Source organism: Octopus bimaculoides, chromosome 8, assembly GCF_046866305.1.
Source record: "Octopus bimaculoides isolate indiv1 chromosome 8, ASM4686630v1, whole genome shotgun sequence".
NCBI lineage: Eukaryota > Metazoa > Mollusca > Cephalopoda > Octopoda > Octopodidae > Octopus > Octopus bimaculoides.
Window position 1 is genome coordinate 67854240 of NC_142935.1, and position 18701 is coordinate 67872940.

Genomic DNA, 18701 nt, shown 5'->3' on the forward strand with positions numbered 1-18701 from the left:
GCTTCTGGCTCACCAGTCCTCAGTCAAACCATCCAACCCATGCCAGCATGGAAAGCAGATGTTAAACGATGATGATGATGATGATGATACATATATATCTTTCTTACTTTTTAAAAAATCTTTTTACTTGTTTCAGTCATTTGACTGCCGCCATGCTGGGGCACCGCTTTGAAGAACTTTTAGTCAAATGAACTGATCTCAGTATTTTTTTTTTATAAACCTTGGTATTTATTCTATTGATCTCTTTGTCAAACTGCTAAGTTACTCATACTTCTTTTAGTTTCTGTCTACTAAATCCACTCACAGGGCTTTGGTCAGCCTGAGGCAATAGAAGAAGACATTTGCCTGATGTGACATGCAGTGAGACTGAGTGCGGAACCATGTGGTTGGGAAGCAAACTTTTTACCACACAGCTACGCCTGTGCTTCACCTTCCTGAGCATCAAACAAATACACCTGATTTTTGTTTATACACCTGTTTTTGTCTTTTGTTTTCCTGTATCTTTCAAATAGTGGAGGCGCAATGGCCCAGTGGTTAGGGCAGCGGACTCGCGGTCATAGGATCGCGGTTTCGATTCCCAGACTGGGCGTTGTGAGTGTTTATTGAGCGAAAACACCTAAAGCTCCACGAGGCTCCGGCAGGGGATGGTGGCGAACCCTGCTGTACTCTTTCACCACAACTTTCTCTCACTCTTACTTCCTGTTTCTGTTGTGCCTGTATTTCAAAGGGCCAGCCTTGTCACACTGTGTCACACTGAATATCCCCAAGAATTATGTTAAGGGTACACGTGTCTGTGGAGTGCTCAGCCACTTGCACATTAATTTCACGAGCAGGCTGTTCCGTTGATTGGATCAACTGGAACCCTCGACGTCGTAAGCGACGGAGTGCCAACAACATATTTCAAATATATATGTGTACACATACATATGTAGTTCCTGATGCTGTTTTGCTGTTCTGACATCAGTCTTCAATAAAATCTATCCCTTGTAACTTCATGACTTTTGATTCATTCAATGGTCAGAGACAAGCTGACTTCCCCTCTTGTGAGATGAAACAAGACAGGTGCCACTTCTGGTTCTGGTAGGTATTTGCTTTGCTATCAATAATACATTTCATGTTATAAATGTTGATGAAAAGCTGGGAAATCTATAACATTGTTATTGCCAACTGTCAGACTATACAATGTAAGTTGGTTAATAAAAAGAAAATGTAAAAAAGTTTGAAGGCTTGCCAGAGTGGTGTAGCTAGTTAGTGTTTTATTGTTCACTGCAAAATGGCATTCACATACACAACAACAACAACAACAACAACAGCAGCAGTAGCTGCAGTAGTAGCAGTAGTAATAATAATATCAACATCAATAACAACAATTATAATAATAAACTTTATTATAGTAACCTCTAGCATCATCATCATTTAAAGTCCACTTTTCTATAGTTGCACTGGTTGGATAGAATTTATTAAAACAGATTTGCTACAGCTGGATGCCTTCATGTCACCAACCCTCACTTATTTCCAGGTAAGGTAAGATGTTCCCATAGCCAAACATGCTTTTGAAGTATACAGTAACCATAAGAGCGTCACAGCAAACCACAGCACATACCCAAGGCACACAGAGCTGCGCTCGGTAGTGAAGTGAAAGCACGTTATAAAAATAAAACTACTGAACAATAATAATAATAATAATAATAATAATAGTTTCTTATTCAGGACAAGGCCAGCATTTTTGAGGAGAAGTGGAATTAGTTGTTAATATGAGCCCCACTACTTGACTAGCACAGTCTAAATGTACCCAGTTTCCAAAGATTTTGTGAAGAATTTTGCTGAATAGAGCATGAAAATTTTCTGCAAGTTAGTTATCAAGATCTCAATTTCATTGCTTCTGTGTCTTGAACAACAATTTCATTGTTCCTCAATGACTTCTATACTAAATTACACTCATGTATTCAAATTTTCTCAGTTCTGAAATTCAAATACTGAAAATGACTGTTTCTTTCATTTCAGTTTCACTAACATTGGGTGTAGCAAAATATGCGATCATTTATATTTTGCTTCTCCTTCATTACACCCACCCCAACCTACTGCAATTGTAAATGATCTCCTCTGTATTTCTATTTACAAGCACCCATAGTCACTTACAATGGTCTTTTTAATAACAGTTTTATAGAGACCTTTTATTATTCATTTTTTTAATCTTTTATTTGTTTCACTCATTCAACTGCAGTCATGCTGGGGCACCACCATAAAGGGTTTAGTCAAAAAAAATCTATCCCATTTATTATTGTTTCAAGCTTGGTACTTATTATATCAGTGTCTATTGCCAAACTGCTAAGTTATAGAGATGCAAACATGCCAACATCAGTTGTCAAGTGATGATAGAGAGCAACCATAACACAAAGACACACACACATGCATGCTTTTCCTGGACAATTTTTCCTTCCCTGGACGTTTTCGTTCTCTTCTTTCATGATGAAGAGCTATGCTCAAAACATAAAAAGCTCACTCTTTTTCTCAACTTTACTGAGCATCAAGCTAAGACATTCTATTTGTGCACTCTTTTGTTGTTTTGTTATTTGTTATTTTTAATGTTGAATTTTTAATGTTCAGTTTTTAATGTTTGATGTTACTATATATAGTGGTTAGGCTGTTGCACGTCATGATTGCTGGATTGTGGGTTCAATTCCTTGATTGGGTGGTGCATTGTGTTCTTGAGCAAAACATTTCATTTTGCGTTGCCTCAGTCCCCCTTCTAATCAGTGGGGAATGTTAGCCTGCTCACCTAGCCATCAGGGTGGCATCATTTGAAGGCTAACACAATACAAAAAGTGCATTGTGACCAGCAATGTGTAACAACATCTGATAGCCTGGATGGTGATGTGATCACATAATGTGATATATATGTATGTATGTATGTATGTATGTATATATATATTTTTATTTATGTATATATTAATATTATCTTGGTTGAAAAACTTCGATAATGCAAATATGTTAATAGATACCAGAGTAGCAAAAATCACACAGAAACTGGGATATTTTGTGTAGGAATTAAAGGAACTTATTTATTATATGCATTTTGCTCCATTTATTATTATTCAATATATATATATATATATATATATATATATATATATATATAAATATATTTATATATATATATATATATATATATATATACACAACACATTTACAAGACACTTCTTTCAGTTTCCATCTACCAAATCTACTCACAAGGCTTTGGTTGGCCCAGGACTATAGTAAGAGATATTTACTGAAAGTGCCACAAAGCAAGAATGAACTCAATATCACATAGCTGAGAAGTGAGCAAAACAGACAGTGGAGCCTGGTGCAATCTTCTGCCTAGCCAGCTTCTGTCAAATCATTCCACCTATGCAAGCATGGAAAACGGACATTAAATGATGATAATGATGATAGCTATGCCTTGTTACACTTTTCCTTTTTTGTTACTATAGTCACAAGCATGGCTGTGTGGTAAGAAGTTTGCTTCCCAACCACATAGTTTTGGGTTCAGTCTCACTGTCTGGCACCTCAGATTCAGAGGATTTTTTTCAGTTTCCATCTACCAAATCCATTCACAAGACTTTAGTTGGCTTGGGGCTATAGTAGAAAGTATTTGTCCAGAGTGCCATGCAATGGGATTGAACCCAGAAACATGTGGTTAGGAAGCAAACTTCTTACCACACTGACAGTTACTTATATTATGTCAACTTACTTGTTGACTCATTGACTAGTTAATTGTTACTCTGATCAACTTTATCAGATATTACACATTCAGCACTCCCTAGACTCTGTCAATTTTAATCTAGGAATCTCCAATAGCCTCTAAGGTAACTTCACATTCTTTATAAAGCCAAGTTGTCACATAGGTTGTTATTTACTCCTTAGAGTCAACCTCATACCCATAGAGCTGATATACAGCTATCACAAAATACTAATAATAGTGGAAAAACTACTCCCATATCTAGGGCAGTATAGCAATCACATAGACCGATTAACACATCTATTGACATTGTACTGTTCTTTCCTTGGTATTGAGAAAGGAGTGTAAAATAATTATGAATGCACTAAAATGACAGGATTTTGATGAGTAGCTGCATAGTTTAAGGATAAATTCATTGATAAAGCTTACCAAACATGATTGAGCTTTTTGCTTTCCAGCTGTTTTTTTTTTTTTTTTAACCTGTGTTCATTATTTACACATAAAATTTCAATAATAGTAGTTTTACAACTCAAAGTTTTATCCATCTCTGATGTGAAAAAAATTTTTTTTTTCAACTATAGGCTGTGTTTAAAAAGCTTAATTTGCAACCATGTGGTTTCATGTTCAATCCCTCTGCAATGCATCTGGTTGGCCTGAGGCTATAGTAGAAGGCACCTGCCCAGGATGCCACAAAGTGGAACTGAGTCCAGTACCGTGTGGCTGGGAAGCAAACTTCTTACGACATAGCCATGCCAAGTTGACTGATAGTGGAGGGCTTAAAATTTTCCTGCATTAAATTGCATGTTGTTTTCTTCAGCATCTAGGTCCCAACCTGAGTCTGTGGACCCCTGGTAATCTGTAAAGGTAGTAATGAAGGTCCATGAACTAAATTCAAAATTTCATATATATAGCCTGGTGTAGCCATCTGGTTCACCAGTCCTCAGTCAAATCGTCCAACCCATGCTAGCATGGTAAGCGGACGTTAAACGATGACGACGACGATGATGATGATATATATATATATATATATATATATATACATAAGGATAAGCATATTAAAAGGGGTCCATGGAAAAACTCATTTGAATAAAAGTTTGGGAACCACTGTGAAAAGTTTTGGAACCACGGATATAGGTCTTTCTGTAGAAGATTAGCATTGGAAGGTTCCTTGACTGCTTTCACTACTTTTGTGTCACTGGCATAGCTAGTAAGTGTAGCTGTCTGTAATTGATGGCATGTCTGAAAGAGCCATCGTAAACAGCAGCAGTCCCAAGACAGTTCCCTGAGGCACTCCACTCACTATCACTGTCTGCTTGATGAAGGCCCCATTGGCTTCCACAGCCTGACATCTTTTAAGACTCTGCTGAGTTTTTGTAGCTTGTGACGTGTCATCCCATGATCAACCTATCAAAGGCCTTTGCAAAATCGTGATATATCACATCCATATTTGAGCAATTCATTGGTTGTTTCAACACCCAGCCATATTGCTGCAGAAGCTGTGTGAGGCAGCTTCTTCCTGAATGGAAGCTATGTAGGGTGTTAGTGGGAGTGTCATTATCTTCTAGGGAACATGATCGGCTTCCTTCTGACAATGCATTCCATGGCTCTGCTGACATATGAGGCTTGAGAAACCCGCCATTTGTTTTTAGCATCTGCTCTGCTATCTCTTCTATGGATAGAACATATTATGCCTTCCTTTAAATTTCTGGGAAGCCTCCCATTTGCAAGGAAGATCTGGAAGAGGATCTATAGTGGTCTTGCTAGAGAAACATTGCATTTCTTTTGAGGGATTCTGAGAATCCATCAGGATCTGTGGCTGAGTTTAACCTCATTTTATCAATGGCTGATATTACATCAGTTTCCTTTATTTCAATGTAATCAATAACTGCTTACTTTTTGTATGAAGCTGTAGTGCCATAGAACTCCTCAGGCATAGCTATTTGCAAGTGCTCCAAAGAAGTTATGAAAGCACTTTTGTATTGCACATTCAGTATTTCATTTATCTTCTGGGATCTACAGTTGGTCAGCCATTTTTTCAAACAATGACCCTATCTTTTACTGTACTGAAGCAGATTCTTCCCAAAATGCTTTAGGGTTTCTCTTTACATTCTTTACAGCCTTGGATTCTTTTTCTGTCCCTTCCTTTTCACTTCAATTTTCAAAGACTCTGCATTTTTGAAACGTTATGTTGAGGCATTATTTTTATCATGGATTTCTTTTAACCTGAAGCGCTACCTTAATATCTGCATTAATGAAAAAATTGTATACAGTAATCCCTCGCCATATTGTGGCTCACCTATCATGTACTCCGTACATTGTGGTTCATCTATTGCACACTCAGTACATCACGGATTTTTCTGGCTAGTATATGGAAATTTATATTGTAGACTTACTCTTACTCTTTTACACTTTTACTTGTTTCAGTCTTTTGACTGCGGCCATGCTGGAGCACCGCCTTTAGTTGAGCAAATAGACCTCAGGACTTATTCTTTGTAAGCCTAGTACTTATTCTATCGGTCTGTTTTGCTGAACTTCTAAGTTACGGGGACGTAAACACACCAGCATCGGTTGTCAAACGATGTTGTGGGGACAAACACAGATACACAAACATATATATATACATATATACGACAAGCTTCTTTCAGTTTCCGTCTCCCAAATCCACTCACAAGGCTTTGGTCGGCCCGACGCTGTAGTAGAAGACACTTGCCCAAGGTGCCACACAGTGGGACTGAACCCTGAACCATGTGGTTGGTAAGCGAGCTACTTACCACACAGCCACTCTTGCGCCTATCAGTAAATTGTGGGTTTCTGTGGCCGATAGGTATTAATATTTTTTAGATTTTAAATATTTCTGTGGAAGGTTTTCGAACGTAACACCTATGATTGTTGAGGGGTTACTGTATATATTAATGCAGACATGTAAGTAATTTATTACTTATAAAATATGATAAAATAAATTATTTATACATGTTTATTAAGCTGTGAAACAACTGTTGTTTATTATGAATATGCAATGGTAAAATAAATTTTGTAATAGTATATTTGTTTCTTCAATTATAACTTATGCACTCTTTATGTTTGTTTTTGCATTATACTATATATTCTATATGCTTCATAGAATGATACATTAAGGAGTTTTTTTTACGAGTACCACCAGATTAGTTGAATTCATATATCATACTTGAATACATACACACATACACACACATGTACATATGTATGTATGTATATACATAAAACTGAGCAGAAACAATGTGGGTTAAGAGCATCTTTTTGTCTTGCTGTGAACATGACAACCTTTCTAGTGCTGGTGCTACAAAAATTACACCCAGTGAACTCTTTAAAGTGGGGTTGATATAAGGAAGTGTAGCAAGACATAGAAAGAAAGTCAAAACTGAAATGTATGAAGAAAAGGATATTGTCTTACAATCCATGTAGAAGAGCTGTGACTCTAAAGAAAAAAAAAAACTAACTCAGACTGTGACAACCAAACTAACTTCGGCCAATAAGGAAAGAAGACATAATATGATGATGATGATGATGATGATGATATACACGCACACATGTATATATGCATCATCATCATTTTACTCCTTCTTCATGTGTGCGTGCTTGTCTGTGTGTACCTATACATATTTTATCATTGGTTTTGTACATCTACATTTGCATGCTGGCGTTGGTTGGACAATACATTTTTCAAGGTATTCTTTTACCGCCAAATACCCTTCCTAATACCAACCCTTGTTATGGCATGCAAGAAGACAATGTAACTATTCTAAAAACTGGCATATACATAGTAATATTTGTAGTTATTTTATGTCTTTGGGAAATATTACAGTAATTACGGTTTATAAATAGATTTGTGTTTAGTTCCATCATTATTTTGAGAGAATGATTTTCAATTTACATCACAGTCGTAAGGCTTCTCTCTGTATTAATGTCTGTTATATGTGCACGTGCATGCATACACACACACACACACACACATACATGCATATATATATATATATATATGCGCATGTATGTATATATAGTTTACTGTTCCATATATATATTTATTTATATATATTCCAATGTCAGTAATTCTACAGCAGTTGCTAGATATTATAATTGTTTGCATACCATAATGTTGTTCAAACATAGAATCCTTAGAGATGATCCAGTATTTCAGTTTTTATCATCTTTTTTTCAATCAAAATGTAGCATTTTAAATGTCAAGAATTATTAACAGTAGGCAACTCAGATCAAGGCTCTTCCTGCACTGCCAGCCATCACTCCCTCTCCTCTGAGTCACTTCCTGTCAATACCCATTACTCACACTTACCACTGATCACTTTCATTTCTATTACTATTCATAACTCTTTCTCCTACACACTTGCAACTTTTACCCACTCTAACTGCGTCTCTGCCAGCACACATTTTACTACTCAGCTTCTCAGTTAGTCCTTTTTGTATGTTTGAACATGTTGTTGGCACTCCATCGCTTACGACGACGAGGGTTCCAGTTGATCCAACCAACGGAACAGCCTGCTCGTGAAATTAATATGCAAGTGGCTGAGCACTCCACAGACATGTGTAACTTTAACGTAGTTCTTGGGGATATTCAGTGTGACACAGTGTGACAAGGCTCACCCTTTGAATTACAGGCACAACAGAAACAGGAAGTAAGAGTGAGAGAAAGTTGTGGTGAAAGAGTACAGCAGGGTTCGCCACCATCCCCTGCCAGAGCCTCGTGGAGCTTTAGGTGTTTTCGCTCAATAAATACTCACAACACCTGGTCTGGGAATCGAAACCGCGATCCTACGACCGCAAGTCCGCTGCCCTAACCATTGGGCCATTGCGCCTCCACATGTTTGAACATATCATAGTATAAAAAGGATTCTTTAGTCTTATGTGTTACAAGGCAATCTCAGTGATGCTTGTGCCATGTTAAAATGCACCCTGTATACTCTGTAAAGTGGTTGGCATTTGTGTAGCAACAATATAGTGCTGAGAAGACTCTTTAGATCCACCAAAGTCATGGCAACCTTACTAATGCTGATGTCACAATAAAATGCATCCAGTAGACACAATAAAGAGGTTGGCAAACAAGAAGAGATGATATAGGATTGAGAGGATGTTTTAGTTTTGTCAAGAACATGTAAACCTCTCTAATGTTGGTGCTAAGATAAAGTGCATCCAGTAGAGTATGTAAAGTAATTGGTGACTGAAAGACATCCAATCACTGAAAACAAGCTGAAAATAAGAGCACAAGGTTGTGTTCGTGATGTTAAGGGTATTATGAAAGGCCTGGTTAGAGGCCCAACCTTCTGAGTTTTTTTTACAAGGCTTAGAAAAACTGAAGGACCACCATAATGTATGAATCTGAGAGGAGAATATGTTACATAAAATCATAATTAACTGATCCTCCTTTATTTTCTTTCACACAAAGCCAGGAACTTTTCAGCACCCCATCATAGCACTTAGCAGCAAACCCATTCATTGCAATGGGAAAGGGGTTTGAAAGAATAACTATCCACACCTTGTTGAGTAACATTACTCCAGAGATCCTTTGGAGGAATCCTATTTCAATCACTTGTACTCGTGATTGTACTATTTCGGACATTACCCAGCATTCATGGTCATTGGTGGGGATAGACATGGAAACCAAACTGAAGATTGGAAGTTTGGATTTCTATCAACCTCTCCTCTTTTTAATTTTAAATTTCACTTGCTGTAATATTATAGGCACACCTATGACTTATATTTGCTTGGTCATCACCATGAAATAGATGAGTGCTTAGAAATGAAGGATTTATAAACCTTACTACAATCTTTTCTATTTGATTGTCTTCATCATCAATGGCGTTTTTATTTATTTATTTATTCAGTTATTATTTTGTTACCATACCAATACGAATTGGAAAGATATCTTTAATTCAGAATGAAAAGAATAACAAAATAAAAAGGTTAGCAAAATGGAAACTGTTGCTTAGTAACATAATGAAAAAAAAAATGAAAACAAAAAGAAAAGGAAATTTAGGTAGAAGCGTGGTTAGTGATTAGGTCAACATGACAGTTAATTCTGTGTGTGTGTGTGTGTGTGTGTGTGTGTATGTGCGCATGTGTGTGCATGTGTGTGTGTGTATGTGTGTGTCTGTATGTGTGTATGTGCAAGCACACGCGTGCATGTGTTAGTGTATATATGTATTTATGTATGTGTATATGTATATCTATCTATCTATCTATCTATCTCTCTCTTTATATATATGTACACATGCATATGCACCTCCCACACACATACATACATGTGTGTGTGTGTCTGTGTGTGCACATGTGTGTGCATGTGCATATGTGTGTATGTATGTGTAAATGGGATCAGAAGGTAAAAAAAAAAACAGAAAATGATACAGTCATACAGGCAAAGCTTCTGTTTATGCATTAAACAACAGGGAAATATTATAAAGCGAACCAGTAACAATCTGGTTGATGAAAATCAATTGCAGCATGATGTTCAGCCAATATCCAGCCTGTTTCTTCCAAACACCAATGTTTTTACTTGCCTTGTGATACCTTCAAGATTCATACATTAACAAACTATTGATCTTAATAAGTAGAATGAATCAAGCTAAATCATAATAGCACACCCACACACACACACACACGCACACATGTAGTCATTTAATATTGAACACACCAAACAATACAACAATCACCAGCAAGTTCTTCTATCTAACGCATCACAACCACTATTATCAAACAAAACAAAAAGAGTAGAGAGGGTAGAGGATTAGTGATCAAGGGACAGTGGGCAGGGGATACTTGGCAGGGGTAGTGGGCAGTGGTTGATGAAGTGCTGGATGGGTGTGGGGAAGAGGAATAAAACAAAACAAATATTAGGAAAGAAAAGTTATTTTAAGTTACTCTCTTACCCTTACCTACTCCACCAACTCCATCAATGTTTGGTTTACCAAAAATTGAAAGATTGTAGGAGAAACAAACACTTAATTCATATTTATCTGCAAAAAATGTAAATAAAAAAAATTTAAAACAGTCCCAAAATCCACAAAAATGATGTGAATTAAGGTTTTTTGTGTGTGTGTGTGTATATATAAAAAGGTGTAGGAGTGGCTGTGTGGTAAGTAGCTTGCTTACCAACCACATGGTATCAAGTACAGTCCCACTGTGTGGCACCTTAGACAAGTGTCTTCTACTATAGCCTCAGGCTGATCAAAGCCTTGTGAGTGGATATAGCAGACGGGAAACCGAAAGAAGCCCATTATATATATACGTATATATATATATATATATATGTATGTATGTATGTATGTATGTATGCATGCATGTATATGTTTGTGTGTCTGTGTTTGTCCCTGCACTATTGCTTGACAACCAATGTTGGTGTGGTTATGTCCCTTGTAATTTAGCAGTTTGGCAAAAGAGACCGATAAAATAAGTACTAGACTTACAAAGAATAAGTCCTGGGGCCAATTTCTTTGACTAAAGATAGTGTTCCAGCATGGCCACAGTCAAATGACTGAAACAAATAAAAGAATACATATATATATATATATATATATATATATATGTGTGTGTGTTTGTGTGCCAAAACACACTCAGAAGCATGGTACAGGCTCTCACCTGGCCAGCGCCCAACTCATGCCAGCATGTAGTTCTTGAGTTTTAGGGAATCACACAGACAGACATACGTTCTCATTTTTATATATATAGATCGAAAGCGAAATTGAAGCATACTCGATGACTGGCACCTGCGCCAGTGGAGCACTAACAGCACTGTCCGAGCGTGTTCATTGCCAGATCAGCTGTCTGGCTTCCGTGCTAGTGGCCCGTAAATAGCACTATTTGAGCATAATCCTTACCAGCGTTGCCATCTAGCACTTGTGCTGGTGGCATGTTATAAAATCATTTGAGCGAGGTCATTGCCAGTGCCGCTGGACTGGCTCCCTTGCAGGTGGCACGTAAAAAACACCTTTTTGAGCGTGGCCGTTGCCAGTACCGTGTGACTGGCCTTCGTGCTGGTGGCACGTAAAAGCACCCACTACACTCTCGGAGTGGTTGGCGTTAGGAAGGGCATCCAGGTGTAGAAACTCTGTCATATCAGATTGGAGCCGGGTGTAGCTTTCTGGCTTGCCAGTCCTCAGTCAATTCATGCAACCCATGCTAGCATGGAAAGCAGACGTTAAACGATCATGATGATGATGATGATATATATACATGCATATATATATATATATATATGCATATATATATATATATATACATATATATATACATGTATATATGCATATATATATATATACATGTATATATACATACATGTATATATGCATATATATATATATACATGTATATATACATATATATATATATACATGTATATATACATATATATATATATACATGTATATATACATATATATACACATGTATATATACATATATATAAACATGTATATAAACATGTATATATACATATATATATACTTGCATGCATATATATATATACATGCATATATATATATACATATACATGCATATATATATATACATGCATATATATATATACATATATATATACATGCATATATATATACATATATATACATGTACACACACATATATATATATACATGTATACATATATATATATGGGAGAATTTACGAAAAAAACAACAGACAAAGACAGGTGGTGTAAACAACAAATGGATGTATTAGTTTAATGTATATATATATATATACATGCGTATATATATATATATATATATATATACATGCGTATATATATATATATATATATATATATATATACATGCGTATATATATATATATATATATATATATATACATGCGTATATATATATATATATATATATATATATACATGCGTATATATATATATATACATGCGTATATATATATATATATATATATATACATGCGTATATATATATATATATATATATATATATATATATATACATGCGTATATATATATATATATATATATATATATATATATATATATATACATGCGTATATATATATATATATATATATATATATATATATATACACACACACACACACACGTATTTATCACAGGATTCTTTCAATTTCCATCTATCAAATCAACTAACAAAGCTTTGATCAGTCTTCTGCTATAAGATGTTTCTTTTATTACCTCCACCTTCATAAAGGTGGAAGTATTGTTTTCAGTAGCATTTAATTGTTTGCTTGTTTGTTCATGGACATGATATCTCAAGAACTACTGGATAGATTCAAATGAAACTTTCAGGGATGTTTGGCCTCATGACTGGCACAAACTGATTAGATTTTGGGATTGACAAGGATCTTGGATTATTTTTCTGTTTTTTTTTTTTACTTAATTTTGAGAGTGGTCAGGTTCACTTTTAGTATTCTCACTTGTGAGAGCAGTCAAGTTTATTTCAGATATTCTCATTTTAAAAATCATTTCCGGGTAATCATTGAGAGGACATTGGTGTTGCATTGGCAGAGGTTTGCGCTCTCTGAGTGCTCTTATTTCAATATTATTTTACTTAATCCTTTCTTAAATATACATCTTATTTCTTTATTGCCCACAAGGGGCAAAACAGAGGGGACAAACAAGGACAGACAAAGGGATTAAGTCAATTACATCAACCCCAGTGCATAATTGGTTTTTAATTTATCGACCCCGAAAGAATGAAAGGCAAGGTCGACCTCAGCGGAATTTGAACTCAGAACGTAAAGACAGACGAAATACCGCTAAGCATTTCGCCCAGTGTGCTAACGTTTCTGCCAGCTCGCTGCCTTAATATATACATATATACATCTATATATTGGTGTGGCTGTGTGCTAAGAAGCTTGCTTCCCAACTACATGGTTCCATGTTCATGGGACCTTGGGCAAGTGTCTTCTACTATAGCCCCAGGCTGACCAAAGCATTGTGAGTGGATCTGATGGACGGAAACTGAAAGAAGCCTGTCATTTCTCTCTGTTCCTCCCACATGACCTGTGCTCAGCCAAGAATGATCTTTCTGTTTTGGCTTATGTTCTTGTCTCCTGACCTTCGTCTATGTTTGTTACCATAAAGCTTCTACTTCACACGCCAGCTTAACTTACCTTGTCCTTTTAGGCGAAAGACACCTGTTGTTATTCTTGAGTTTGTATTTGTAACCGTGTAACATTTTCTCCATTATCTTGTTTTATTTGTCTGTGTTGTCACACATATTCATCCACTTTCTTCCCAAAATTGAATGCCTTTAGCTTAGATTTTTGGGGCCTACCAATTTTGAACAATCTCAAGTGTAACAGGCCGAAACTGTAGTGATAATTGGAAGCTTGACTGATGAATAGAATGCCATGAATGTTTTGTCCTCGTTTCCCTGTTTGTTCTTGTATCGTCCACTCTTGTGAGTGGATTTGGTAGATGGAAACTGAAAGAAGCCCATTGTGTATGTGTGTATATATATATATATATATATATATATATATACAAACACACGTATGTGTGTGTGTCTGTGTTTGCACCCCCCCTCCCCCCCGTCACTTGACAACTGATGTTGGTGAGTTTACCTCCATGTAACTTAGTGGTTTGGCAAAAAGAGACTGATAGAATAAGTACAGGGCTTACAAAGAATAAGTCCCGGGGTCGATTTGTTCGACTAAAAACCTTTAATCTTTTCGTGTTTAAACTGGCTGTATCCGACCCAAATATTCAACAAATTTTATGCTCAAACTGGCCAGAACATGCCTCTCACACCTACCCTGCAATGTCATTCTAAAAATAAGCAATTACATCTTTCCTATCTTGAAGGTACAAAATAATTTCAGATAAACTTTTTTTGACAAATTAATATGAACGCTAAAGGGTTAAGGTGGTGCTCCAGTATGGCCACAGTCAAATGATTGAAACAAGTAAAAGAATAAAAAATATGTCAAGGAATCAAAGTATTACTTATTTCAAGCATAAAACAAGTCATGCACTAGTAATAATAATAATAATAATAATGGTTTCCAAATTTGGCACAATGCCAGCAATTTTAAGTGATGGGGAGGGTTTGTTGATTACATCAACACCCAATACTTGAGTGGAACTTATTTTATCAACCCCAAATGGATGAAAGGCAAAGTCAAGCTCAGCAGAATTTGAAATCAGAACAGAAAGAGCCAAAAGAAATACTGCTAAGCATTTTGTCTGGTACCAGAATGAGTCTGCCAGCTCACCATCTTAATAATCCTTTTTACAACAGGATTTTGTGGGAGGAGTCTAGTCAATTAATTGATCCCTAAAAAGATAAAAAGTAAAGTCAAAATCGGCAGAATTTGAACTCAGAAGATAAAAGCAAACAAAATGCCTCTAAGCATTTTATCTGGCATGCTAATGATTCTGCCAGGTCACCACCTTAATAATAAAAATAATAATGGTTTCAAATTTTGGCACAGGGCTAGCAATTTTAGAAGACAAATTTAGTTAATTTCATCGACCCAGTATGTAACTGGTAATTCATTTCATTGACCCTGTTGGAGAGGGTTTGATAAAATAAATACCAATAAGGTAGCCAGCTGGCAGAATCATGAACACATCAGATAGTCTGCTAAGTGACATTTCTTTCGACTCTTTATGTTCTGAGTTCAAATTCTATTGAGGTCAACTTTGCTTTTCATCCTTTTGGGGTCAATGAAATAATTATTAGTTGAGCACTGAGGTTGATATAATCAACTAGCTCTCTCCTCTGAAATTCCAGGCCTTGTGCCTATAGTGATAGGAATATTATTGCTTTTCAAATTATTATTATTTAAATGATGTTAAAGGTTAAAATGGAAAATAAAATAAAATATTAACCATCCTTATAATCATTGAATTCTAGTTAAAATGCTCATATAGATTAGAGTTGCTTGTTGGCTTGGAGTTCTCACTATGGCAACTCTACAGACACGTGGTATTGTTGCATACCAAAATATGAAGAGCTGAGAGAAAATTAACTCCCAACAGATCTGAACTAATTTATTAAGAAATTCGACGACAAAAAAAAAAAAAAAAAAATGATAATAATAATAGGAAGAAAGACATAATAAAAGAAGTTAAACACTGAAGTAATATCTATAAAGCTATGAATAATTGATATCAAGCTAAAATGGTAGTCTATACATGGTAAAAGTGGCAACCGAATCTCCCTCTAATTACACTCTACTATAGCGGTCCTCAATGATTTTGAATTTATGGTACATTGGAGATCAAATGAAAGTTCCTGACTCAATTTATATAAAACTCACCAGATACATCTCAACAACTGTTTCTACAATTTTCTGAACACCGAAAACTGCCTGCTCTTTCATCAACCTCTTACTTCATCATCTGCTTTGATCACGTTACTAAGAGATCTAGTTTTCATAGGTGATGAACGAGCTCTCCTTAGTAGGGGTCTAAACTTTATCCTCTCATCTATGGAGTATGCTAAGCATACTTGTCATATGTGCTGATACTTAGTCTTTTTTCAATCAGCTCCAACTAAAGCCCTCTATAATTGAATTCTAGAGCTCTCTGCCAAGGAATAAATTTATCAGCTCCAAAAGATGGACACCCAACCTGGGTCTGCACCACTCAACTGACTTGTTTATCAACAAGTGATGCCATTACAATTTGGGCATCTTCATTATTAAAATAGAAAAGAATTAGCACAAGAGATTGATTCTTCCCTCATTGGAAGTTTATGCTCCCCAGAAACTTTGTAATCAGGATGATATCATCAAACTCAGCTGATAAGGGTGGTGTCCCATGACAGTTTAGCAAACAGAGCACTGAGTCAAGAATTATTCCACGAACCCAACCCAACAGCGTTCTCTGCTAGGAAGTTACTTGAACAATTGACCAATTTTTTTTACACAAATTCACTTCTTTAAATTCATTTCCTTGCTCAGCTAGTAACCTCATTAAGACCAGACCCCACATCTATGTCGTTTACTTCTTCATCAGAATTCACAATCTCAGTCACCCTATCATCCTACCAAACAGCTTTCCAATACCTTGACAAACTGTTACTATGCTTCATCACTTTACCAATATCAAATTAGTTCACTTGTCAAACCCTAGACCTTTTCAGCTCATTCTCTTGTCCCTGAAGACACACTAGATTTCTATTTGATTCCCCACATCTTTGAACAAGGCTTTAAGCTCAATTCAGATGGAGACTGTGGTCAATCCCTGGCTAGAGAGGACTGCTGCTGGAAGGCCATATGTAAAAGCAACATTTGGCTCCTTGCTATACATCTGAAAAGAATCAGAATTTCTATAACTTCACCATCCTTAATTTCTGGCTTCCTAATTCCTCCAATTTTAATCCAATGGATTTCTATGTGTAGAATGCAGTTGAGAAAGACACCAACTGCTCTGCCTGCAACTCCAAGGCCAAGCTGGTGGCCAAGATCAAGGAAGAGTTAAAAAATCTTTCCAGGGGACACAGTGAGGAGCACATGCATCAGGTTCTGGAGCCATCTTGAGGCTGTGGTAGAATCTGAGGGCAGCTACTCCCATCATAACCCAGTTGATATTTTTGGATTCTTAAAAATACTTTTATTTTTGAATAGGATATCGTGTTCTTTTTTTCTTTGATGCAAACTATCAAATTCATCCCAAACACCCTGTATATATTACATAGGTGCAAGCAATATGGTTAGGAATCACATGGGTTCAAGTTCAGTCTCACTGAGCAGCACTTTGAATAGATATAAGCACCCTGAGAGAAAAGTTGGGCATAAAAAGCATCAAATGTGGTGTGCAAGAGAGAGGACTGCGCTGGTATAGTCATGTGTTACATATGGATGAGGACAGCTGTGGAAGGAACCTGTGGAAGAGGTAGACCCAGGAAGACATGGGATGAGGTGGTGAAACTTGACCGTCGAACATTGGGCCTCACATAGGCAATGACAGAAGACTGAGACCTTTGGAGATAATCTGTGATTGAGAAGACCTGGCAACTAAAGTGAGATCGCAACCATGCATGTCCAGCCCAGTTGAGTACCCCTGATGCATTGGACAATATGATATGCTTGAGAAGACCTGTTGAGTCAAGTAAAACCAATATTGTAGCTGTGGCCAGTGCCCCCTGAGCTGGTGGCATGTAAAAAGCACCATCCAAATGTGGTTGATGCCAGTACCCACTGACTGCCTGGTCCCCGTGCCAGTGGCATGTAAAAAGCACTATCTGAATGTGATTGATACCAGGCCTGCCTGACTGGCTCCTGTGCCTGGGGCACATAAAAAGCACCCACTACACTCACAAAGTGGTTGGCATTAGGAAGGGCATCCAGCTGTAGCAACATTGCCAGATCAGACGGGAGCCCGGTGCAGCCACTGGCTCTCCAGACCTCAGTCAAACCGTCCAACCCATGCCAGCATGGAAAACGGACATTAAGCGATAATGATGATATAACCCCAGACTGATCAATACCATGTGAGATCCATCATATATACAGGGTTATTTAAAAAGGATGAACCGATTTCATTACGCAATATTTTAATAAGGAAAAGCAATAGAAAACTCCAGCAAAGTCACAAGTATTTACTCACAATCAACTTTTATTTCCTGTCTTACAAGTGCTCAATGTGGCGAGTACCTGCAGCACAGGAAACATCAATGTGATAAGAGAATTTCTCCCAGAGGCATATCAGCATATCATGATCCACTGAGTCGACCATTGTTGTTATTCGATCTTCCTTTTAGTGTTCAGATTACTCTGTTAAATGTAATATTTTTTCACTCAAATTGTTTTGAATTAATCATGCATTACCTTATAGCTTTGATGTGATTGTTTATTTTTAGAATATCAATGTAGGTTAAGTGTGAGAGGCTAGATATCACCAGTTTGAATATAAAACATGTAGAATATCAGGGCCAGATATGGCCGGTTTAAATACCGAATAACAACAGTGATCAAATCAGTGGATTGTGATATGCTGATACTCATCTGGGAGGAA